At 38.3% G+C, this 21,893-nt stretch overlaps 1 pseudogene; it reads left to right on the top strand.

Moving 5' to 3' along the window:
* The first annotated feature begins 352 nt into the window (after positions 1–352).
* On the top strand, positions 353–2,743 carry LOC143676441 (epithelial splicing regulatory protein 1-like; annotated as a pseudogene).
* The last annotated feature ends 19,150 nt before the right edge of the window (positions 2,744–21,893 follow it).

Here is a 21,893-nt window from a genome sequence, read left to right as displayed (position 1 = left end):
TCATGGATCCTACCCATTTTAAGCCTCCTTGACCCACTTCTTCTTGTCCCTGTGTATTTTTAACTCTCTTGTTAAATATGTTTCCAAAACGCTGCAAGCATTTCAATCTAAACACAAGCTAACTCATAAATATACTGCTCTCCCAGACCAAGGCCAACCCCTTCCAGCCTTTACTAGAATAGAGAGAGAGTTTTATACCCTGGCAGGCAAGAATTACTTCCCCTAACCAGCCAGAGATAATTCCAGAAGCTGGACTTTTGCCCCTCAGCCTCCCTTAAGATTAAGGGTGTAGCTCACTTCTATCTCACCTCACCACCTGCAGAGCCCCCTTCTTCCTGTCCCACCTATCGTCATGATGGTTTCTCCAGATTACTTGACCATACTTTTTGGGATCACTGCTGAAGCCACTGGGACCAAGCTGGGCTCAGATGAGAAGGAACTGATATTGTTGTTATGGAGAGTGGTGGATCTGGCCAACAAGAGGCGAGACAGTTGCATGAAATACTAGAGACTGGAATGGTTGGAACTGATCTTGGTGAAGAAGAAACCAAGATCGACACAGAAAGCCTGTTCTTAGCACTGCAGCTGGACCAAACCCTCCACCAGTTCAATTAGTCCGTAAGCAACAAACTGAATATTGGAGTAGGAGCTTCCTTCTGTCTTTGTACTGAATGGACTTCATCTCAGGCAAATCCTGAATCCTGAGTCTTCCAGGAAGAATGTGTTATTGTCTGAATGCTTCTATTCCTTTTCTGATCTTCAAAAAGAATTCAAGAAGTGTTGCTCTGTTTCTACCTGGTATTGACAAACTGGAGTTGCTACAATAACAGAGTATTTGCATTTTTAGAATAGTTCAGTCTGCCGATATGGAAACTCTCAAGTTGAAGTATGGGAAATATAATCTTAGCAGTGGTTTCAGAGCCTTATAATCACAGGTTTTCAGATCAAGAGAGTAAATTACAAATTTGAAAGTGGCACTTTCAAAGATGGAACTTATTGATGATAACACTGTAGTCAGGGCAAGGGTTTACCATGGCAGTCTTTAGATAAAAATATTGCAAATTCTTCAAAGGACTCAATGTTGCCAGGGAAGGTACTTACCTTTCTCTTAATGCTCAGGGCTGAAGGAATGGAGACTGTTTGGTTAGGTTTGTAAGTGAAGAACACAGAGACTTGGCACTACAGAAACATTAACATCACATGGGTACCCAGTACACTGAGGTTACAAAGCAACAGGCGAAGATTTTCTTAAAATTGTTGGTGGTACATTCAATATGGTAGCACAATTTCTCTCCAAAGAAAATCAAGTCATTGTGTGCATGCAGGAGTTTCCTTTCACAGCCGCAGATGAAGAAGTGGTGTCCTTCTTTGGACAACATTGCCTCATCACCAGGGAGAAAGAAGGCACCCTTTTTGTCACTTACCCAAATGGTAGGCCAACAGGGGATGCTTTCATTTTATTTGCTTGTGAAGAATATGCACAGAATGAGGAAGCATAAGGACCTGTTGTGTAAAAGATACATTGAACTCTTCAGGAACACAATAACTGAAGATCAGCAGGTACACTGAATTGATTCTTCTCAGCCCCTGTTATTTCACTTACAATCCCTCCCATTATTCCAGTACTACCTCAGTAATATGTGCCTCCTACAAATGTCAGAGACTGTATAAACCTTCGAGGCCCTCCTTATGCAGACACAATTGAAGACATCCTGGACTTCCTGGAGGAGTTCACAGATATTCAAACTCATGAGTTTCACGTGGCATTGAATTATCAGGGCCACTCATCAGGAGATGACTTGATCCAGATGATGTCTGTGAACAGAGCATTTATGGCTGCATAGAAGTGTCATAAAAAAAAAAGCCATGAAGGACAGATATGTTGAAGTTTTTCAGTATTCAGCTGAGGAGATGAACTTTGTGTTAATGGGAGCATTTTAAATCAAAATGGCTTATCCCTACTGCCACGTAAACATCCCATACCATGCTTATCTTCTCCCTCCTGCATACTTCTGGCTTCTGTAGCAGTTATTCCCACAGAAGCTGCTATTTATCAGCCCTCTCTACTTTTTTTGTCATTTATTGTAGACATTTATTTCACATACAAGTTTTCAAGAAATCTAAGTCAACATCTAAATTAACATTAATACAAAACAATTGAAACATACATTTACATTTGTCTTGGAATGAGTTAAGATAGAGGCAAAGACTTATAAACTACCTAAGTTACTCAGATATGCTTTCAATATGGGGCTTCTGTAGCTTCCTCATAGTTGAGTTTTGTCTGTCAGTGGGCACCAGACCTCAGAAAAAAGCTTTTTTTTTTCACTGTAGCTACTTACTATTTACTACTAAAGTGCTCCAAGGGCTGCCTGTTATCGAACACGAATGATTTGCCCCTTCTCTTTACTGAGCTACCTCCAGAACTGACTTTGCTGTACCAACATTCCTCTTTCTAAAGTATGGAATGGATTAAATATGTCTGCAATGCTGCATGCAATGCTGCATGAGACCAGGTAGCCTGGTCTTATAACTTCTTCTTCATCTATGCCATGCATCCTTAACCTCATGAAACCTCTGTACTTTTACATCCTTGAGCACTGCAGCCCCCTACGGCATACTATCTAGCTGGCACTCAGCTTTTCATGAACTACAATATACTATCCCAGTATGCAACCAAGGATGGACTTGTACACACAAATGACCAGGCCAGACTCTACCCAAAAAATGGGTTTGTGTTTAAGAGCCCCAGCAATTAAACCATCCTCAGGAAAGATGTACAGTGATCCTAAAACCCTTAGATATGAGAAAACTTCAAGCTACTTCAGGGTAAGTTTGTCTTTACTGAGGCTGCAGTATTTTCAGCAAATATGATAGCCTCTACCCTATCCTTTGGTGGAGTGAAAAAGTTGAGCCAATAAAGCCAAATCCTTCTAGCAAGCAGCATGCAGCATACATACCTTGTTCCTTGCTTGCTTATTACAAGTAGGCATTTAAAATGTGAATTTGAAATCAGATGTCATCATTATTTATATCTAAAGTGGCATTATAAGTGGCACAATAGATGTCACATTTAAGTTTTGAGGAAAAAATCTTCCAGTAGAACTGACCATCTTCACTATGAATTCAGTTACGGAAACTTTATTTTTGTGTATTTCTACTCTTTAATGATCTTCTACATAATCATGCCCTTTTGCTAAGTAATTCAAGAATAAGGTCTTAGATTACTTAAATCACAAACTTAAGCAAAAGAGTGAAATAAAACTTCAATACTTCCCAGTCTCTTGGCCATCGTGATGCCTTACAGTTAAAAACCAATTCAAATGATTTTTAAAACACTTTTGATTAAGAAGAATGGTCTACCCTCCATAGAGCAAATATAGTCAAAAAATTGAAACTATTTTTGAAGGTACCAGTTGTAATTAAGAATGAACAAGAAGGGAAAATGTAAAACCAAGAATGAAGCAGCTACAAGTACTTACTAATTTCTAGTCTAAACTGTAACTGTAACTTTTGCTTTTCTTTTTTTTGCATGGGCAAGCACCGGGAATTGAACCTGAGTCTTCCGCATGGCAGGCAACAACACCGCCTGCTGAACCACCATGGCCCACCCCTCTGTAACTGTGACTTTATATGTACTATTTTATATTGTACTTTTTTCACCATTGATGGTTTGGACATTAAGAGAAATCACATAGTGTTTAATGTCATAGAAATGAGAATATTTCGACATTGTATTCTAGAAAGCAACATACTAACTGAACTGAAATGAATACTTTTATATATTAAGATAGCATTAAACCTTTTCCTCTAATGCCTTAACCGTCAAATAATTAAACTTTTAAAAGCATAGGACTATGTAGTAAGCATGCTAGACTGAGTAAATGGTGATACAGTTTATAAGCAGGTACTGATGTTGCCAGTTGTCAGCACAATGGATTTAGCTGTGTTTCTGCTACAAAAGTGCAAATATTAGAACTAGCTACTTGTACTGCTGCTGCATAACTCCAAAGAGGAAAATATGAACTGATTAACTAAATGCACATATTTCTTTAGTAACTCTATTGTCCTTTGTTTGATTTATGTGGCTGCTATTTTTATTTACTTTGTATTACTTCCATTAACACCTTACCTTGACTGGAAAACCAAACAGTTCCCTCTTCAGCTGACTAGTAATGGCCATTTTACTGCATTAGAAAAAAAAAATTTGTGAGAAAATTGGTGGTAACTGGCACTGAAGATCAGAAAAAATAAATTCTTTACATCAGATACCTTCTAATGATGTCTGCACAAAGCTCTGAAAGACTTTAATATGGACAGTAATACTTTCTACAATACTATTGAGCTTTTGTAGAATTGCTACATTTGAAAATAAAATTTGCCTGTTAAATCTAAAAAAAAATTACAGGTGTAATACTCTTTCAGAGAGGAGTTGAGGCAGATTAGAATAGGTCACCCAGGGGCCAGGGTCATCAGTCAAAGTACAGAGCAGAAGAGTTAAGTCAGCTTTGGGACTGCAATAGAGACTGCAGCACTATTGGAAGCAGTCTTACCACGAGGCACCAAACATCAGTTGTTGGAAACCTTTGCCCCACTTCCCAGAAATGGCTAAAATAAACAAAAAGAGGAAGAAGGGGGGTGGGGTTGAGCAAGAAAAGGGATTTGGAATTTTCCACGCCTAGCTTTAGCCTGAAAGCATATCAATAAGCCAACATATAAAAGCCCAAGCTTAGCTTAATTGGTGCATCTCTCCCTTGATCATGCCCATGTTAATTTCTTTAATGTGTACTATAATCTCAATAAACTTCCTTACTTACTGCAACTGGTCTTTCTTGTCCTTGAATTCTTTCCTGTGATGAGAACCTGAACCTGGAGCAAGAATTGGCTCCATTGTCAGCAGAGCTCTGGTAACAATGCCATTTTTCACCTAAAATTTATAGCTGTATGCTTCTGTTTTCCTAATTATTCTGGATAGAGATTTTTAAATTTTACTAGTTGTTTCAGTTTGTTAAGGCTGCTGGAATGCAAAATATCAGAAATGGAACAGCTTTTCAAAAGGGAGTTTATTACATTGCAAGTTTACAGTTCTAAGGCTATTAAAATGTCCAAACTAAGGCATCCATATAAAGATACCTTGGTTTAAGAAAGGCACTGGTGAGGCACATGACAACATCTGCTAGCTTTCTTTCCTCATTTCATAAGGCTTCACCCGGGGTGTTTTCCTTTTGCATCTCCAAAGATCTTTGGTTGTATGGGCTCTGTTGACACTAGAGCTTTTTCCAAAATGATTCCCTGTTAAAGGGCTCCAGTAAGCAACCTCACCTAGAATGGGTGGAGACACATCTCCATGGAAACCATCTAATCAAAAGTTACCACCTACAGTTGAGTGGCTCACATCTCCATGGAAACAATAAAAAATATCCCATCCAGCAATACTGAGTGAAGATTAAAGGACTTGGCTTTTCTGGGGTACACAACAGTTTCAAACTGGCATGCTGGTCTTCTGAAAGAATCATTTTTAGGTTTCATTCATTTTCTCTGTAGGTGTTGTGTTTTATATTTCTTTGATTTCCACTCTGATCTTTATTATTTTCTTTCTTTTACTTACAATTTGCTTTCTTCCACGTACTTTGGGTTTCATTTGCTCTTTGTTTTCTAGTTTCTTGAAGTGAAAGCTGTGGTCATTGATTGATTAACACTGTTATAATTTCTCATGTAGCTGATTTATATTAAAATTTCATCCTCAGTGCTCATTAATGATATTGCTCATATTCTGATATTCTAAGGTTTTATTTTCATTTAGTATGAACTACTATCTAACTTTCTTTTTGATTTCTTCTTTGACCCATGTATTATCTAGAAGTGTGCTATTTAGTTAGCTAATATTTGAAATTTTTCCTGGTATATTTTGAGACTTTTACTAATTATTAAGTTAATTCCATTGTGCTCAGAGAACAAAGTTTATGAGTTGATTCTATTTTTAAATTATTGGGACTATTTTTATGGCCAATATTATGATCTATCCTATGAAATATTTTCTTTGGAATTGAGACAAGTCTGCATTCCGGGGCTATTGGGTACTCTATTTCAACTATTCAACTAGGTCAAGTTTTGATAGTTAAATTAGTTGATAGAGTCCTTTAGGCCTTCTATACTCCTGCTGATTTTTTCTATTTATTTTATCAGTTATTGAGAGAATAATATTGAAATCTCTGAATAAAACCATCAACTTGTTTATTTCTCTGGACAATTTTCATCAGATTTTGCTTCATTTGTTCTGAAGATCTGTTATTAAGTAAAGTAGCATTTAAGACCTCTTGAGTAGTTGACTCCTTTCTCGTTAGGAAATGGCATTCTTTACTATCAGTAATATATATTGCTCTGAAAGCAGGTTTTGGTTTCATTGATTTTCTCTATTGTTTTTCCATTTGAGAATCATTGATTTCTGCTCTAGTCTTTATTATGCCCCTCCTTCTGCTGGTTTGGGTTTAATTTGTTCTTAGTTCTCTATTTTCTTAAGGAGGAAATTCAGGTTACTGATTTTAGATCTTTCTTGTCTTTTTTATTATTTATTTATTTATTTATTTTTTTTGCATGGGCAGGCACTGGGAATCGAACCCAGGTCTCCAGCATGGCAGGCGAGAACTCTGCCTGCTGAGCCACCATGGTCTGCCCTTTCTTATCATTTAATATGAAAATTTCTTGCTATAAATTTCTTTCTAAGTACTGCTGTAGCTGTAGCCAACATTTTAATATATTTCATTCAGTTCAAAATAGGTCTCACTCCCCTTGAAACTTCCTCTTTGACCTATGGCTTATTTATAGACGTTTAATTTCATTTTCAAATGTCAGTATTTTTAAAACCTACCTTTCTATTATTGATTTTTAGTGTAAGTTAATTAGGTCTGAGAATGTATTTGAAGATTGTCTATTATCCTTATGCCTCTGTAGATAAACTGTCATTGTTCTTAGGCTGCCCTTAAGATATTGTCTTTGTTTTCCAGCAGTTTGAATATGATATCCCTAGGTTTAGATTTGGAATTTTGCAGGAGATGGGGGAAGGAAGGGAAGTTGCTGTATTTATCCTGCTTGGTGTTCCCTGAGATTCTTTGATCTGTATTTTGGTATCTATCACTAGTTTTGGAAAATTCTCAGCAAGTATTTCTACAAATATTTCTTCTTTTCCTTTTTTTTCTTCTTTTCTTTTTCACCCTCCTCTTTCTGAGATCCCAATCACTTCTATGTTAAATTCATTGATATTGTCTCTCTGCTTTTGTATGCTTTGTCTGTTTTATTTCATTTTTCATGCTGTTATAGTTTGGTAATTTCTACTGACCAATAATACAAATTCACCAGCTCTTTGCTCAGTTAGATCCATTTAATAATAAGCCCTTCAAAGACATTTTTAATCTTTATTGCACTACTTTTGATTTCAAGAATTCTTAGTTCATGTATTCTTCAGAATTTCTACCTCTTGGCTAAAATTACTCTCTGTTCTTTTATCCTGTTTAACTTTTCCATTAGAGTCTTTCACGTATTAATTATAGTTATTTTAAATTCTCTGTATGATAAACTCAACATCTTCCTCATAAATGGGTCTGGTTCTCATGGCTGCTTTAGCTATTGAAACTGTGTTTTATCTTTTTTTGTGTATGCCATTATATATATATGTAATTATAAAGTATAGGCATACTAACTACTAAATATACATACATGAAATACTAATCCCCATACCTGTATGCAGTAGGGGTCTCCAAGAACTGTGCCCCTAGACAGAGGGGCATGCTCTCCATGGGAAGAACAATAGCACTCTGGAAGCTACAGAGTTGTAAGGGTCTACAATCCCTACATTGCCACCTAATATTTGCTGCTATTACTCTTTCTCAAGTGGGAGTTTGAGTTAATTAAGTCAAATTTTAAATATGGGTCCAGGTAGAGGTCAGGTGCAAAACATCCAGACCTGGTTTTTACGTGAGGCTACAGTTCCTGTTCCTCATACCCCAGCAGATTAAGGGTTTATTCAGGAGAGGAGATAAGGAAAATGTTCCTGGGTAGAGTTCAGAAGTGGCTGCTATTCTGCTTCTCCAGCCAACAACAGGAAGGTAGCTTTATTCTCTGTGGGTATCTGATGGGGCTCATGTCCACAGCCCCTAGGGACTTTATATTCTCATGTTAGATTTAGCAATTGTTTTTAAAAGGTATAATGAGTCATTTTAATGATTGATATGGCTGAGTCACCTCACAACCCAATTAATCCTAATATTTGGGTCTTTTTTTTTCTCTCTTTCAAATGCATGTCACACCAGATTTCAGATGAAATGCTTTCCCTGAAACCTAAGTTCTCTAAAATTCAAGAAAATCATGTATTTACAGTTTGCTCAGATTTTTTCTGGTTTTAAGTAAAGAATAATGCTTTTTCTCCTGTGTGAATTTCCAGCCTGGGCATGTAAGTCCCTTTCTGATCTTTCTTTAAAACAGTTTAAATTTATATTTCATTTTCATAGCTTTTCTTCTTTATATATACATCTATATCTTTCACTATATTTTCCACAAAATCAATTCTCCATCAAAATCCCCATTTATTTACCTTTAATTTTAAGTGTTTTGATTTTCTACTTATTATCTATATCTTATTTCTTCACACTATTTATTGAATTATTGTAACATTGTGTGCTTTTCCTACACAGAGACAATTATAATTTTAAGCATTTTCAACCGTGACAGATGCTTCAACCTCTCCAAACAGAGTTTCAGTATTTGCTTGTATATTTTTACTTCCTGTTTAGTGGGTGTTTGCGTTTTATTTCTCATTTATTTATAAAATCTATTTATTGATTCATGCTAGTTTCTCTCTCTCTCTCTTTCTCTCTCGTTCTCATTTTATTCCTCACTGAATAATTTGAATTTTCTAAAACCTAGTATTTGCAGAAAATTTCTGACAAAAACTGGGTAAGGTTGGGTAGCATCATAGATTTTCAGACCAACTAATTTTTACAGTCTGTGGACTCTTATTCTCTAAAGATATAAGGATGTATTTCCTCATACAAATGTGACTCATCTTCTTTGAACCAGGAAGGTTCCAGGAAATCTTCAGCCTGCATTTCTAAACTCCATTCCTAACTCCATTGTTGCAAATAAGAGGTATTGCTTTTGCACCCTTGTTGACTTTGCTGATAACTTTCAATGATGAGCCTCTCAATATTCTCTGCTTCTATTTATCACTTGCTTGTCTGTGGCATCGGCTTTTCATGTATTTTGGAGTATATAAACATTTTTTACTCCAAATATGTATGTAAACGAATATGTACATATGTACATAACTGTATGCATATATCTATTTTTTCCATAAAACAGAAAATACTTATAAGAATTTTTTTAATCCAGTACTGTAAATAATGTAATTTATATACAGGTCTGCTAGATTGAAACTGTTATGTACTCCAGAAAAGCCATGTTCTTTTCCTAATCCCCAATCTTATGGGGCCCAAACTATAATTTAGGGTGGAACCTTTGATTAGATTGCTGCCATAGAGATAGGCCCACTCAATTTAGGTGTGACCCTTTGATTAGTTTATTTCCATGGAGATGTGACACACCCAAATGTGGGTGTGACATTTTGATTAGACAGAGATGTGACTCTGCCCATTCAAGGTGTGTCTTCGCTTACTGGAGTCCTTTAAAGGGGGAAACATTTTAAAGTAAGTTCAGAACCCACTTAGACAGAGATGTTTAGAGATGCAGAAAGGAAATGCCTTTGGGGAAGCTGTTTGAAACCAGAAGCCATAGGACCAGCAGATGCTGGCCACATGGTTCCCAGCTGATAGAGGTGTTCCTGATGCCATCGGTCTTTCTTGAGTTAATGTGTCTTTCTCTGGATGCCTTAGTGAGTAAACTCATAACTTAATAAGCTCCCCCTATAGAGCTTATTAACACCTTGTTTCTGGTATATTTCATTCCAGCAGCATTAGCAAACTATTACATGTTTCATCAAGGCCTGAAGGTAGAGATATTGTTTTCTACTTGACAATAAACTGCATGAATCATGTTTTCTAGCTTTTGTAATTGATGTTTTAACATTTCTGCAAGCTCCCAGGTGATCATATCAACTCTGTACCTTTTTTACTTCTATATAATTCTAGCCCCAGCCTACTTACATGTGAATGACCTCAAACTTGAGGGATACTATTTCAAATGATCAACAACCTTTTCTGCCACATTAACATACTGCTGCCTTAACCTTATGTGACTCTACAGAAACCACAATAAAGGCACATACTTCTGCCCTCACTTTGTGACTGACCCTGGTATTTTCCCCCTGTCACCCTAACTGGTGTGCTGTATTCTACCCCCAGGAACTATGAGTACAATGGATCATTAAAACTTTTATAGTCTCTCTCTCTAGTCCTGTGTTTGGTCTTACCATACCTATACAAAGAGAAATATGAACAAAACATTGGTGTAGCAAACAGGGTGTTCTTGGCAGCAGACAGGAAAGAAATGTCACTGTACCATTCTGTGGCATCTGTGACACTGTGACCAGATTGTGTCAACCAGTAGAAACAGTCTAGAAAGGTAGAGCTGGCTGCGGGTATGCTTGTGCTTTATTGGCTTCAGCTGTGTGCTATTTCAAGTGCTGCCATATATCCCACCCCAAATTATGAAAGTCAAAATTAGTGCTCCCTGAGTGTCCACAGCTTAAACGCCAGCTGGCAGCCTCGCCTAGTTACCAGAACTTCTGCATCCAGAGGATGAGACGCAATGTTGATATCAAGTTTTTGAAAGTCTCCCTCAAAGGGAGCAGAGTGTGGCTACCCTTTTAAGCCATGGGGATGGGTCTGACTGGGCAGCATGAGCAAGCAACTCAACACTTCTGAGTCATGCCTTATCCTAGATATTTGTCCAATCTGGTGGAACACTGGGAGACTGACCAGAGATAGCCCATGAGTCTTGGGTGGCATGTTGAGCTGGCATGCTTCACCCCTACTTTGGGATTTAAGACACCTGTCTTGGTGGTATTGTCAAGGGTGGCAGTCCCTTGTTGTTGATTTCCTTAGATCAATCCCACTCTTTCCCCTTACCAAGTGGGCTATTGAGAACCATATCCTTGGAGACTAGTAGCACAAATTCTCATAAAAAGAACAAAGGGGAAGAAATACTTTTTCCTTCCCCTCTAAACACTTCTGATAAAATTTCTAAATTTCTTCATGGATGTAGATCTCACAGGCAATGTACTTAGACTCTTCTCAGTGCTCACTTGTTCTCAGTGCCTAATAGTATGTAAAGAGACTGGCACTTTGTTCAGAGCTAAAGCCACCATAGTTCTCAGGATCTGATCCCATATCCACTAAGAATGACTGGCCTGGAACATGACACAACCACCTGCTAGCAAGGCCACAGAGAACCATCAGAAATTTAACTGGTAAATACATAAAATCTAAGGATGGTCAAGACAGGCTAGATATTTAAGCAAAAACTAAATATTTTATTCATTTAGAGATCCAGTCAATTCTGAGATTTGCCTATATGGGCAATGGAAAAGGAGCATAATGATTTCTATGGTTCTGTACAATGAGATTAGAGTTATGGGTATCAAAGAAGCACCAGTTAGCCAGAATAATCCAAGACCAAAAATCTATAATATCCTAAGGAGTCCATACTTTACTTGCTCAAATTTTATATAAAGTTGGTGGACCTTCTATTCAAGCTGACCCTAACCACAAAATCAAAAAACCTGAATTGAAAACAAAGCAAACAGAAGAGGGTGCCAAATTTATTATAACTAAGTTTATTGAATAACTTCAGCTATTACACTAGCTATTCAGTAGTGAGAAAAGGCTTATTTAGTAGTGGCAAATACTCCATAAAACTGGCATGGTTTTATAAATATGTCTCTTTTCTGAACCTTTCTGATCTTTTCAATACCGAAGCTATTTCCAGTCTAGACTCTGCCCCTTTGGACTAGGAGTCCAAAGAATTATTTTTACAAAGAATCCTTGTTTTGTAATCATAATGTGGCATGCCTTGTTATTATCAGTATTGCCCATACAATAAGAAACCCCTGAATAGTTGATTTAATAGTCAGCTGGGAGGGTGACATCCACTTTACACCCCAGCCTTTACTCATCAACAACTTCAAATGAGCAGATATCTAACCAAGGAACCAGGCCCTAGCAACCCATACCCTTGCCTAGGGAACCTCAAAGTCTCCTCTACTGGCAACTGGAAATTGAATACTAGACAGTCCAACTGGAAATTACAACAACTCAAAGAGGCCTTATAAGATTTGGAAGCAAAACCTAGGAAGAGGTCACCAAGGCCCACCCTCACTTTTTTTCCCTGTAACTCTCCTAGAAGTCCACACTATGACTAATGGACAATGACAAAGACAGATGTCTCTGACTCCATGGTTAGAAACCCAAAACACAGGGAAAAAGGAAGATAAAGTCAATACAGGAGGAGAGTGTTGAGGGTGTTCACAGGTGGTGAAGTTCCTAAGGCACCTTGAAATCTGTGAGTTCCCCATTCTCCATCACGCCCCCCCCCATCTCTCCATACTGATGAATATACTCCTGGTTTACTTTAGGATTTTTACTTCTGGCTTATAAAAGGGAGTTAATTCAAACCCAGCTTAAGCCCAGGGTTTTTTTTTAACCATACAACCATTGCTATGGGAGAGTTCCTTAATGACAAAACTAATTTGAGAGATGTATAAATATAAATTGGGTAAAAATTATCCCTCCCCTCCTTTATAGTGTATTCAGTAAGAAAGAAACAAAATAAAGCAAAACAAAATGAAAAATCTGTATGAAAGTGAGGGAAATAAACCAACAAATATATAAAAATTAAAACAAAGACACATAGTTTGATCCAAATGGAAATCCAAATTTTATTAAAATAATTTGTAAAGCAAAAAGATAAAAGGTCACTGATTGGCTTTTGTACCTCTAAACTACAATTTCTAAACCAATTGACAAACGTTCATGGACTTAATCAATGCTGCTACTCAAATTACAGCTATGCTTGGAAATCCCACTAAATATATACTCCCTATGAACTTAGGGGTATAGCTAAGAAATAAAATGGAGAACAAATAGACTTGCCTCATCTTAACCATTAGAATTATTGCCTTCCCTAGATTTTCCTAGGTTTTTCAAAGTCATGGTACCCACTGTACTAAAAATATCTTATTATGAACATGGACGCTCTGGCCCAATGAGCAATCAACTAAAATTAAATTAAGTCTCTGACATAAATTGACTTCACACAGAGGGACCCCATGGATCCCCCAGTTAAAATAGATAATATTGTCCAAAGTAAATTGAAACAGAGACTTCATAAATTAAAACCTATTATAAAAACCTAATTAGTAATGGGAAGATCGTCTCCACAGTTTCTCCTTTAATGGCTCAATTTTTCCTGTTTTTAGAGCTAAAAAGAATGAATGGCACCTCATGGTGGATTGTCACAACCTTAACACCATGTTCCTATCCATTAAGGTCCTAAACCCCATACTCAGTATTATGGGAATTGCTGATTCCATCTAATCAGCAACTGGGAAATACTTTGCTATTATAAATTGATAATGTATTCTGCCTCATGCCTATTTCAACAGCTCTCAGTCTCAGGTTGCTTTCCCTCTGAAGGAACATGACATACCTCTGTCAGGCTAGAGCACCTCAGCTGCCTTGCCACTGTATAATGTTTACGTACAAGATTTTAACTGCATCCACCTTTTTCAAGGAACACAAGTGTGACATTATATTGTTTATATTCTCCTCTGAGGAGATTCATTTGACACACTCATTAGGGACATGCAAATACTCACAAAATAGCTTATGAAGAGGGGATAGGCCATTGTCTCACACATAATACAGGGCCCTGCCATGTTGTTTAAATGAATAAAAATTATGTGACAAACCAAGAGCCACTCCATTCTTGACAATTCCAAGAAACTGTACATGAATCTCTCAGTATCCACATAACTTTTGGGTGGACTAGAGGCATTATATACCTCATTTACAATTTTCATTTACTCTCACTGATGTTGTTACTTGTTAGTGGTTCTACCTTGAATGAGTTACCCTCCTAGGAAAGACTCTAAAATCTACCCAAATTACAATATAATCAGCTCTCCCTGTCACTTCAATTTTACAGCAACCAGGAAGGCAGCTTGACCATAGCCATATTAAGCTTGTGGGATGCTGCTTTCATGGCCCTAGGTATGTTTAGCTGGTGCAATGGGCCAAAGTGTCCAAAACTGTTACAGCCTCCAATTCCATGAGAAGCCAGATTGTGTCCAGCAATTGTCACTCTAATGTTGTATAGAGCAGGGCTGAGGAGAACAGTTTCTTGCATCAGAAGCCATGGGCAACTTATGGACACATGAATGGTTCAGAGATTCCAGGAAGCATGAGAAGAGATTGTTAAAGTGAAGGAGTCTCTGAGTATTACAAACTCTATGCAGCCTAATTATCTCAAAGGAAAACATTCTGAACTAAGTGGTCTTAATTATAACCTGAGTAAATCCTTCACTTACCTCAGTGATCCATCCCCCCTCCTATTATGCAGGGTTTTCCTATAATCCACTCCCAGCCTTCCAAAAAGCCTGCTGTCCTTTATTTTTACAGACTTGAGTTCTACTCTCTCTTCTCCATTATGGCAGCTGGCCAGGGAAATTAGGAACATAATAAGTTGTCATCTCCCAGCCCTTGCCCACCCCTGTTCATTTCTTCATATGCAGATATTTCAATGTGTTTCTATTTTGTAGCCTGGGGAGACACATTTGGTCTAATGGAATGGCCTGATGGTACCTTGAACCCCAAACTGAGAACAAGCAGCCTCAGCTGCTTATCAGGATGGGAACTCTACACAAAAGTTACTTGCTACATGCTTTTTGATCAGTAGTAGGGAACTGTCTCTCTGGGTGTGAATAAATACCTTGGGGCAGTACAGGCATTTCTTGTCTCCCAGCTGAGGCACGGTAGAAATCACCATCTACCAACCCTGACCAGAGCAGTTGCCCTCCCCTGGGACTACCATGGGATCTCTTTTTCTGCTCTTTTGGACCTTTCAGGCTAAGTAATAAAATGGTCATTTGCAGAAAGCCTTTATTGTGCCCGAGTCCATATTCCCAGGATGCACCAATGGACCATGAAGCAATTCACTCTACACAGACCCCCTCAAGAAAATCATCCTTGCCTGTTTAACATTGTCCAGTACAGTTTTTTCTTTGACAAGTCATACCCACAGGAATGTAGATTAAGATTAAGGAAACATCTTAATTGAGCACCTAATTCAATTTACCATCACTACCAAGGCTTTAATATAGGAGAGAGTCTAATGTAAGCCTTCTAGCATCTTCCACCTGCAGGAAAAGATGGTCTTCCTTATCCTCAGTTCCTTACCTATTGCCATGGTGGAAGAAAATGCCATCCTTCTCCCAGACCCCTTGGCTACTTGGTGGGCCCCTTGAAATTAATTGGGTAAACATTAATGAGAATTTATACACTATATGAATGGCACAGCCACCATCGTAACTGATGATATTCAGTGGAATGTTGTTGCTTTCCATCCCTTAACCAGATGTTCCTCATAAAGAAGGGACCCTAAAGTCAGAACAATTGGCTAAAACTTAAGGCCGTCATTTTAGAACTGGTGTCCTCACTAACAAATGACTCCATCTACACATGTTTTAGAAGCTCTTGGGTCATTGCTTAAAGTTGTCTCCTTTGGGGTAAAAAAATTCTGGGCATCTCCTGCCTCAGTAACCCAAAATGTAAATCAAGTAACAGATGTCTCTAAGTATATTAAGGACATGATATAAGGCCTCACTGATATATTCCTTATTCCAGTTGAGGTTACAGACATTACTGATAGTGATCACAGTATGCATTTTACTTCTCAGAATTTAAACAATGCTGGGCTCTAAAAAATGCATTCAGTGGAACCTCTCCCTGATAAGTTTCAAGCAAGCCAATCTAATTGAGGGCTATAATTGTCTCTTCACACAACTCATCTTTGAATACAAGGCCAGCAAGCAGCCTCTATATGGGTCTCTCTTCTTCCACAAGTTGAATTTCAATAAATTCCAGTCTTAGAACATTAAGACATTCCACAATAACATCTTTAAACCTTGCATTCTGCCCCCTTGTTGATATTAAGTGTGAATTTAAAGGCTTTCATATCTTTGAAAAATTCATTTCCATTGTTATCTTGTCCACTACTTTCCTTTTCTGCTAGTTTAAAATGTTAGGTACCTGAGAAAAGCCATGTTCTTTTCCTAATCCAATCTTTTGGGAGCAGATCTATGGTTTAGGGTGGAAAACTTTGAGTAGATTGTTTCCATGGTGATTGACCTGCTGAAATGGGGTTGTGGCTACTGATTAGATTAATTCCATGAAGATGTGATGCATTCAAATGTGGTTTTGGCCTTTTTATTAGATGGAGATGTGACTCCTCCCATTCAAGATAGGACTTGATTAGTATACTGGAGCCCTTTAAAAGGGGAAACATTTTGAAGTTGCATAGCCCAGTAGACATCACCATGTGCCTTCCTATGAGATGCTAAGCAAGCCAGAACCCAGAGTTTCACCCCAGAAAAGCTAAGTGAAGAACACTGATGCTTATAGAGGAAGCCATTGGAATCAGAAGCTGGAAGCAATGGAACTGGGAAGAAGGACCAACAGATACCAGCCACATACATTCCATAGTGACAGAGGAAACCCATAGACCATCTGGCCCTTTCTTTGGAATCAAGGTATTTTTCTCTGGATTTCTCAGTTTGGACATTTTTAAGGCCTTAGAACTATAGACTTGTAATTTAAATTCCCTTTATAAAAGGCAATTCATTTCTGTTATACTGCATTGTAGCAGCATTAGCAAATTAAAACTGTTTTGGTACCAGAGAAGTGGGGTACTGCAGATTCCAAATACCAACATGTTGGAACAACTTTTTAAATGGTATGGGGAAGACTCTGGAAGAGTTGTGAAGTGCTTGATACAGAAGGCTTAGAATGCTTTGAAGAGACTGTTGGTAGAAATGTAGACCCTAAGGATACCTCCATTAAGAGTTAGATAGAAATGCTGAATGTGTCATTGCAAACTGGAAGGAAAGAGAGTCTTGTTTTAAAGTGGCAGAGAATTTGGCAAAATTAAGTACTGGTATTGGAATGGGGAGCAGAATTTGAGAGTGATGAACATGGATATTTAGCAGAAGAGAGTTTCAAACTAAATGTAGAAAATGCAGCCTGGTTTCTCCTTGTAGCTTACAATAAAATGTGACAGGAAAGAGGTTGATTGAGAACTGAACTCTTGGGAACCAAGAAACTGGAAATCGATGATGTGTTAGTTTGCAAACTGCTGGAATGAATAAAACAGAACTGGTATGACTTTTAAAATGGGAAATTAAATAAGTTACAAGTTTGCAGTTCTAAACCTGTAAAAATGTCCGAACTAAGCCATACAGAAAAAACCTTAACTCAAGGAAGGTTCATGGGTCAGGAACACCTCTGTCAGTTGAGTAGGTAGTTCCTCACTTTGCTTCTCTGGGGCTCACTTTCATCTCTTAGATTCCCTTGGCTCTATCCAGGCTCTGGCTTGCTTAACATTTCATGGCAATGCCTGCTGGGCTCCAAGCATCTCCAAACATCCATATATCTGTTCACCAAGTGTCTACATCTGTGTCAGCTCTGCTCTAAAGTTTCTGTTGGTACTGTTGTTTCTGAGGTTTCTCCAAAATATTTCCCCTTTTGAAGACCCTAGTAATATAATCAAGACCCATTTAGAATGGGTGGAGCCATGTCTCCATCTAATCAAAAGATTACATGCACAATTGGGCATATCACATCTCCATGGAGATAATCTAATCAAACAACTCCATCCTGCAATATTGAATCAGGTTTAGAAGAAATGGGCACCTCCAGAAGATTGAATCAGGATTAAAACATGGCTTTTCTGAGACACTTAGTATTTTCAAACTAACACAGGTGGTCTGGAAAGTCTTGGGCTTCCAGAAAGGGAGACCATATAAAATATTGCCCATGTGAGAATTTAAGTGAACATGGAACCAGTCAGACATTTCAGAAAAAGCCAAAATTGGAAGTGGAGTTATCCCGTAAGGGTTAATGGAAGGTTCCATTATCTAATGGTTGTGCTCCATGTATATTGTATGGAAAACCAACAAGCCTCTTGTGAGACCTGTATAAATGGAACCACTGTCAGTCTGGACTAAAAGGAACAAATTGAAGGAAAATTTACTTCAAAGAAAGAACCATGGAAGCTAAGATCTTGAGTTAGGAAAACTCAGAGCAGGAGAGAGGACAAACTCATTCACATGGAAAGGGTGAGTTTGAGTTTGCCTTGATTGCAGAGAGTTGGACCAGAGTGCTGCTGCCTAGAGCCTTGGAGAGGGTGGAGCACATCCCTTGGGGATGGAGGAAGCCTCACTGCCAACCAATTGTTCTGTGGGGGTTGAGCATTGGGCTCCAAAGATGGCAGAAACCCCAGGTTCTGCGCTAATGCTAGGAGAGGGTGGAACTGAGTGAAAGGTGATCTCCCCAATGCACCCCAATGTTGCAACCCTTACTGTAATGTTTGGAGAGAAAAGAGCCACTATATAAGCCCATAGAGAGGATTGGACTACTGTTTTCTTAAGCCCCAAGTAAGATGAAACCTTAGATTCTAACCTTTGAAATCTGAGGAGTTTTCTGTGTAGCTTTCCAGAACTGTTTGGTCTGTATTCCCTTGGATTTCTGTCTATGGTAAGGGGAGTGTATATCCTATGAGTGTTCTTCGCTTGTATATTGGAAGCAGATAAATTGTTCTGAGTTTCACAGGTCCACAGCCAGAAGAGAATTTTTACTTAGATAAAACATGACTGTATCTGACTTTGATGAGATTTTTGCACTGTTTTTGACTTGGTATAGTATTTGCATTGCTACTGAAATGATTGAAGAATTTTGTAATATTGTGATGGAGTAAATGTACTCTGTAAATGGGAAGAACATGTCTTTTAGGGATCCAGAGGGTAGAATGTTCTGGTTTGAAACTGTCACATAACCCAGAAAAGTCCTGTTCTTTTCCTAATCCAATTTTGTGAGAACAGACTTATTGCTTTGGGTGGAAACTTTTGATTAGATTGTTTCCATGATGAATGATCTGCTGAAATTGGATGTGACTTTTTTTATTAGATTACTTCACTGGAGATGTGGCACACAAAGTTGTGGGTGTGGCCTTTTTATTAGATGGAGATGTGACTCCTCCCATTCAAGGTGGGTCTTGATTAGTTTACTGGAGCCCTTTAAAAGGGGAAACATTTTGGAATTGCATAGCCCAGCAGACATCACCATGTGCCTATCCATGAGATGCTAAACAAGCTAGAACCCAGAGTTTGCCCTAGAGAATCTAAGTGAAGGCCCACAGATGCTTAAAGAGAAAGCCACTGGATCAGAAACAGGAAGCAATGAAAGACCAGCAGACACCTGCCATGTACCTTCCCATGTGACAGAGGAAATCTATACACCATCCAACCCTTTCTTCAGAACCAAGGCATCTTTCTATGGATGCCTTCATTTGGACACTTTTAAGGCCTTAGAGCTAAAAATTTGTAAGTTGATAAATCTCCTTTATAAAAACAAATTCATTTCTGTTATATTGCATTCCAGCAGTTATAACAAACTAAAACACCTTCCCATTTCCAACTTTTGATCATTAACCTCTTCCATAAGTGTCGGTGGCCTGATCAAGGGTGTAAAGTACTTTAAGGTCCAGTTATCTTAGATTCCCCCAAGTGTCTCCCACATACCTTACTGTGAGATACATAAGGAGATCCTAACTCTGCTCTTCTTGCTCCTAAACCATTGCCAGGTTTTGAAAGGTATAAAGGCTAGCTGGTGAATCCTAATTCTTCCTCCAACCCCTCATATGAAATGTAAATTATTGCCTCATGGTCAATACCAGGAAAAGTATAGACCATCAAAAGAGGAGATGGTGAATTATACCCAATGAATGCCAGCCATGTATGAAAACAACCAGAGGAAACGTTTGCATATTGCCATATCCAGGTAGATTGGTGTGTTAGTCATGGTTCACCAGAGAAAGAGAATCAGCAGAAGAGATCTGCAAATATAAGATTTATAAAGGTGTCTCATATGACCATGGGAATGGAAGAGTCTGAAATTTGTAAGGCAGGCTGTCAAGCTGTAGCTCCAATGAAGGGTCTGGATAAACTCTACAGGAGAGACTTGCTGACTGAAGAAGCAATAATATAGTCTCTCTTCTCCCTTAAGAAACTTCAACTGATTGGATTAGCTCATTGTGGGATACACACCTTAGTTGATCAGAGATGTAATCAGCCACAGATGCAATCAACTCACTGATAATTTAATATACCAGCCTCTTGGTTTATCAACCAGGCATGAAATATCCTTGCAGCAATGACTAGCCCACTGCTAGCCTCACCAGACAACTGAGCATAATCCCTTGGCCAAGTTGATACCAGAACCTAACCATCACACTCTACCCCTTGTCAATTTGGCAGCTATACACATCACCTTTAACAACACTTAATTTCCAGATAGAGCACAATAACAGACATACATTTTACCTAACAATGCTCAACTGTCCTGTGTACACTGGAAATGCACTCCAGCTCTCCAGAATAGGATACAAGTCCTTAAGTAATATTCAATATTAAGCTTCATATTTATGACATAAATATCATAATATGAACAATACAATTTATGTCATCTGATAAGTGCAAAACATATATTTGCTTATGTACAAATGTAAACATACTCATAACCAAACAGGGAGGAGATATTCATAGAATCAAGAACTTGTTTCAGTAACTGGTCATGTGGTAATGGTTAATAATAATCACTGCCTTCTCCTACTACCCATTCCATGCTCCATTCGCCCTCAGGAAGTGCTTCAGTTGGCTATGGTTCTCTGCTAGGTGGGGGGACCCAGACTTTCACTCCTGAAGTTTCAGAGCTATTGGTAGTCCTGCCTGGATTGTGGTGTTTCAGTTTTTGATTGACTTTAATCACAGGACACGGTAGTATAAAAGAAGTCCTACAGGACCTCCTGTATTACAGGAAAAATCTTCTTTACCTTCACTGTGTGGTTGAAGTCATATTTCCTTTTTACAGTGAGGATCAATCACTCCAGACAGGACAGTAATCCCTTTCCTTCCTATTTATACAGTGGCATGAGAAGTGCAAAGTGGTCAGGCAGAAGTCTAACTTCCAGTTCAATGGAATCATTGTTGTGTCCCCTGGTAGGAGCACTCCTCCTTACGGAACGAAGACATGTAGGAAGCAAAAATTTTCCTAGGGATAGCTAGAAGTGATAGTGAGTGGTACCATTCCATTTTCAACCCTTGATTCCTGGACTCGTAAATCCTGGTTATGGGAAAACAGTACCATAGAGTGGATGCTGGTTCAGAACATACACAGCCTCCTGGAGGACATTGCTCCAGCCCTGCAAGTTATTGCCACCTACTTGGCATCATAACTGGGTCTTCAAAAGGCCATTTCACAAGTCCATCAACACAACTGGCACTGGAAAATGAGGAACATGTTAAGGCCAGAGAATTCAATGAGACTGTGACCATCCTCACATTCCATTTACTGTGAAGTGGGTTTCTTGATCAGAAGCAATGTTGTGTGGAATACCATGATGGTGGATAAGGCATTCCATAAGTCCATGTATGGTAGTGTTTGTTTGTTTTTTTTTTTAACTTTTTTATTAATTAAAAAAGTTAACAAACAAAACATTAAGATATCATTCCATTCTACATATACAATCAGTAATTCTTAATATCATCACATAGTTGCATATTCATCATTTCTTAGAACATTTGCATCAATTTAGAAAAAGAAATAAAAAGGCAA

Source organism: Tamandua tetradactyla, chromosome 3, assembly GCF_023851605.1.
Source record: "Tamandua tetradactyla isolate mTamTet1 chromosome 3, mTamTet1.pri, whole genome shotgun sequence".
NCBI classification, from domain to species: domain Eukaryota; kingdom Metazoa; phylum Chordata; class Mammalia; order Pilosa; family Myrmecophagidae; genus Tamandua; species Tamandua tetradactyla.
This window is presented reverse-complemented; position numbering and strand designations above follow the sequence as displayed.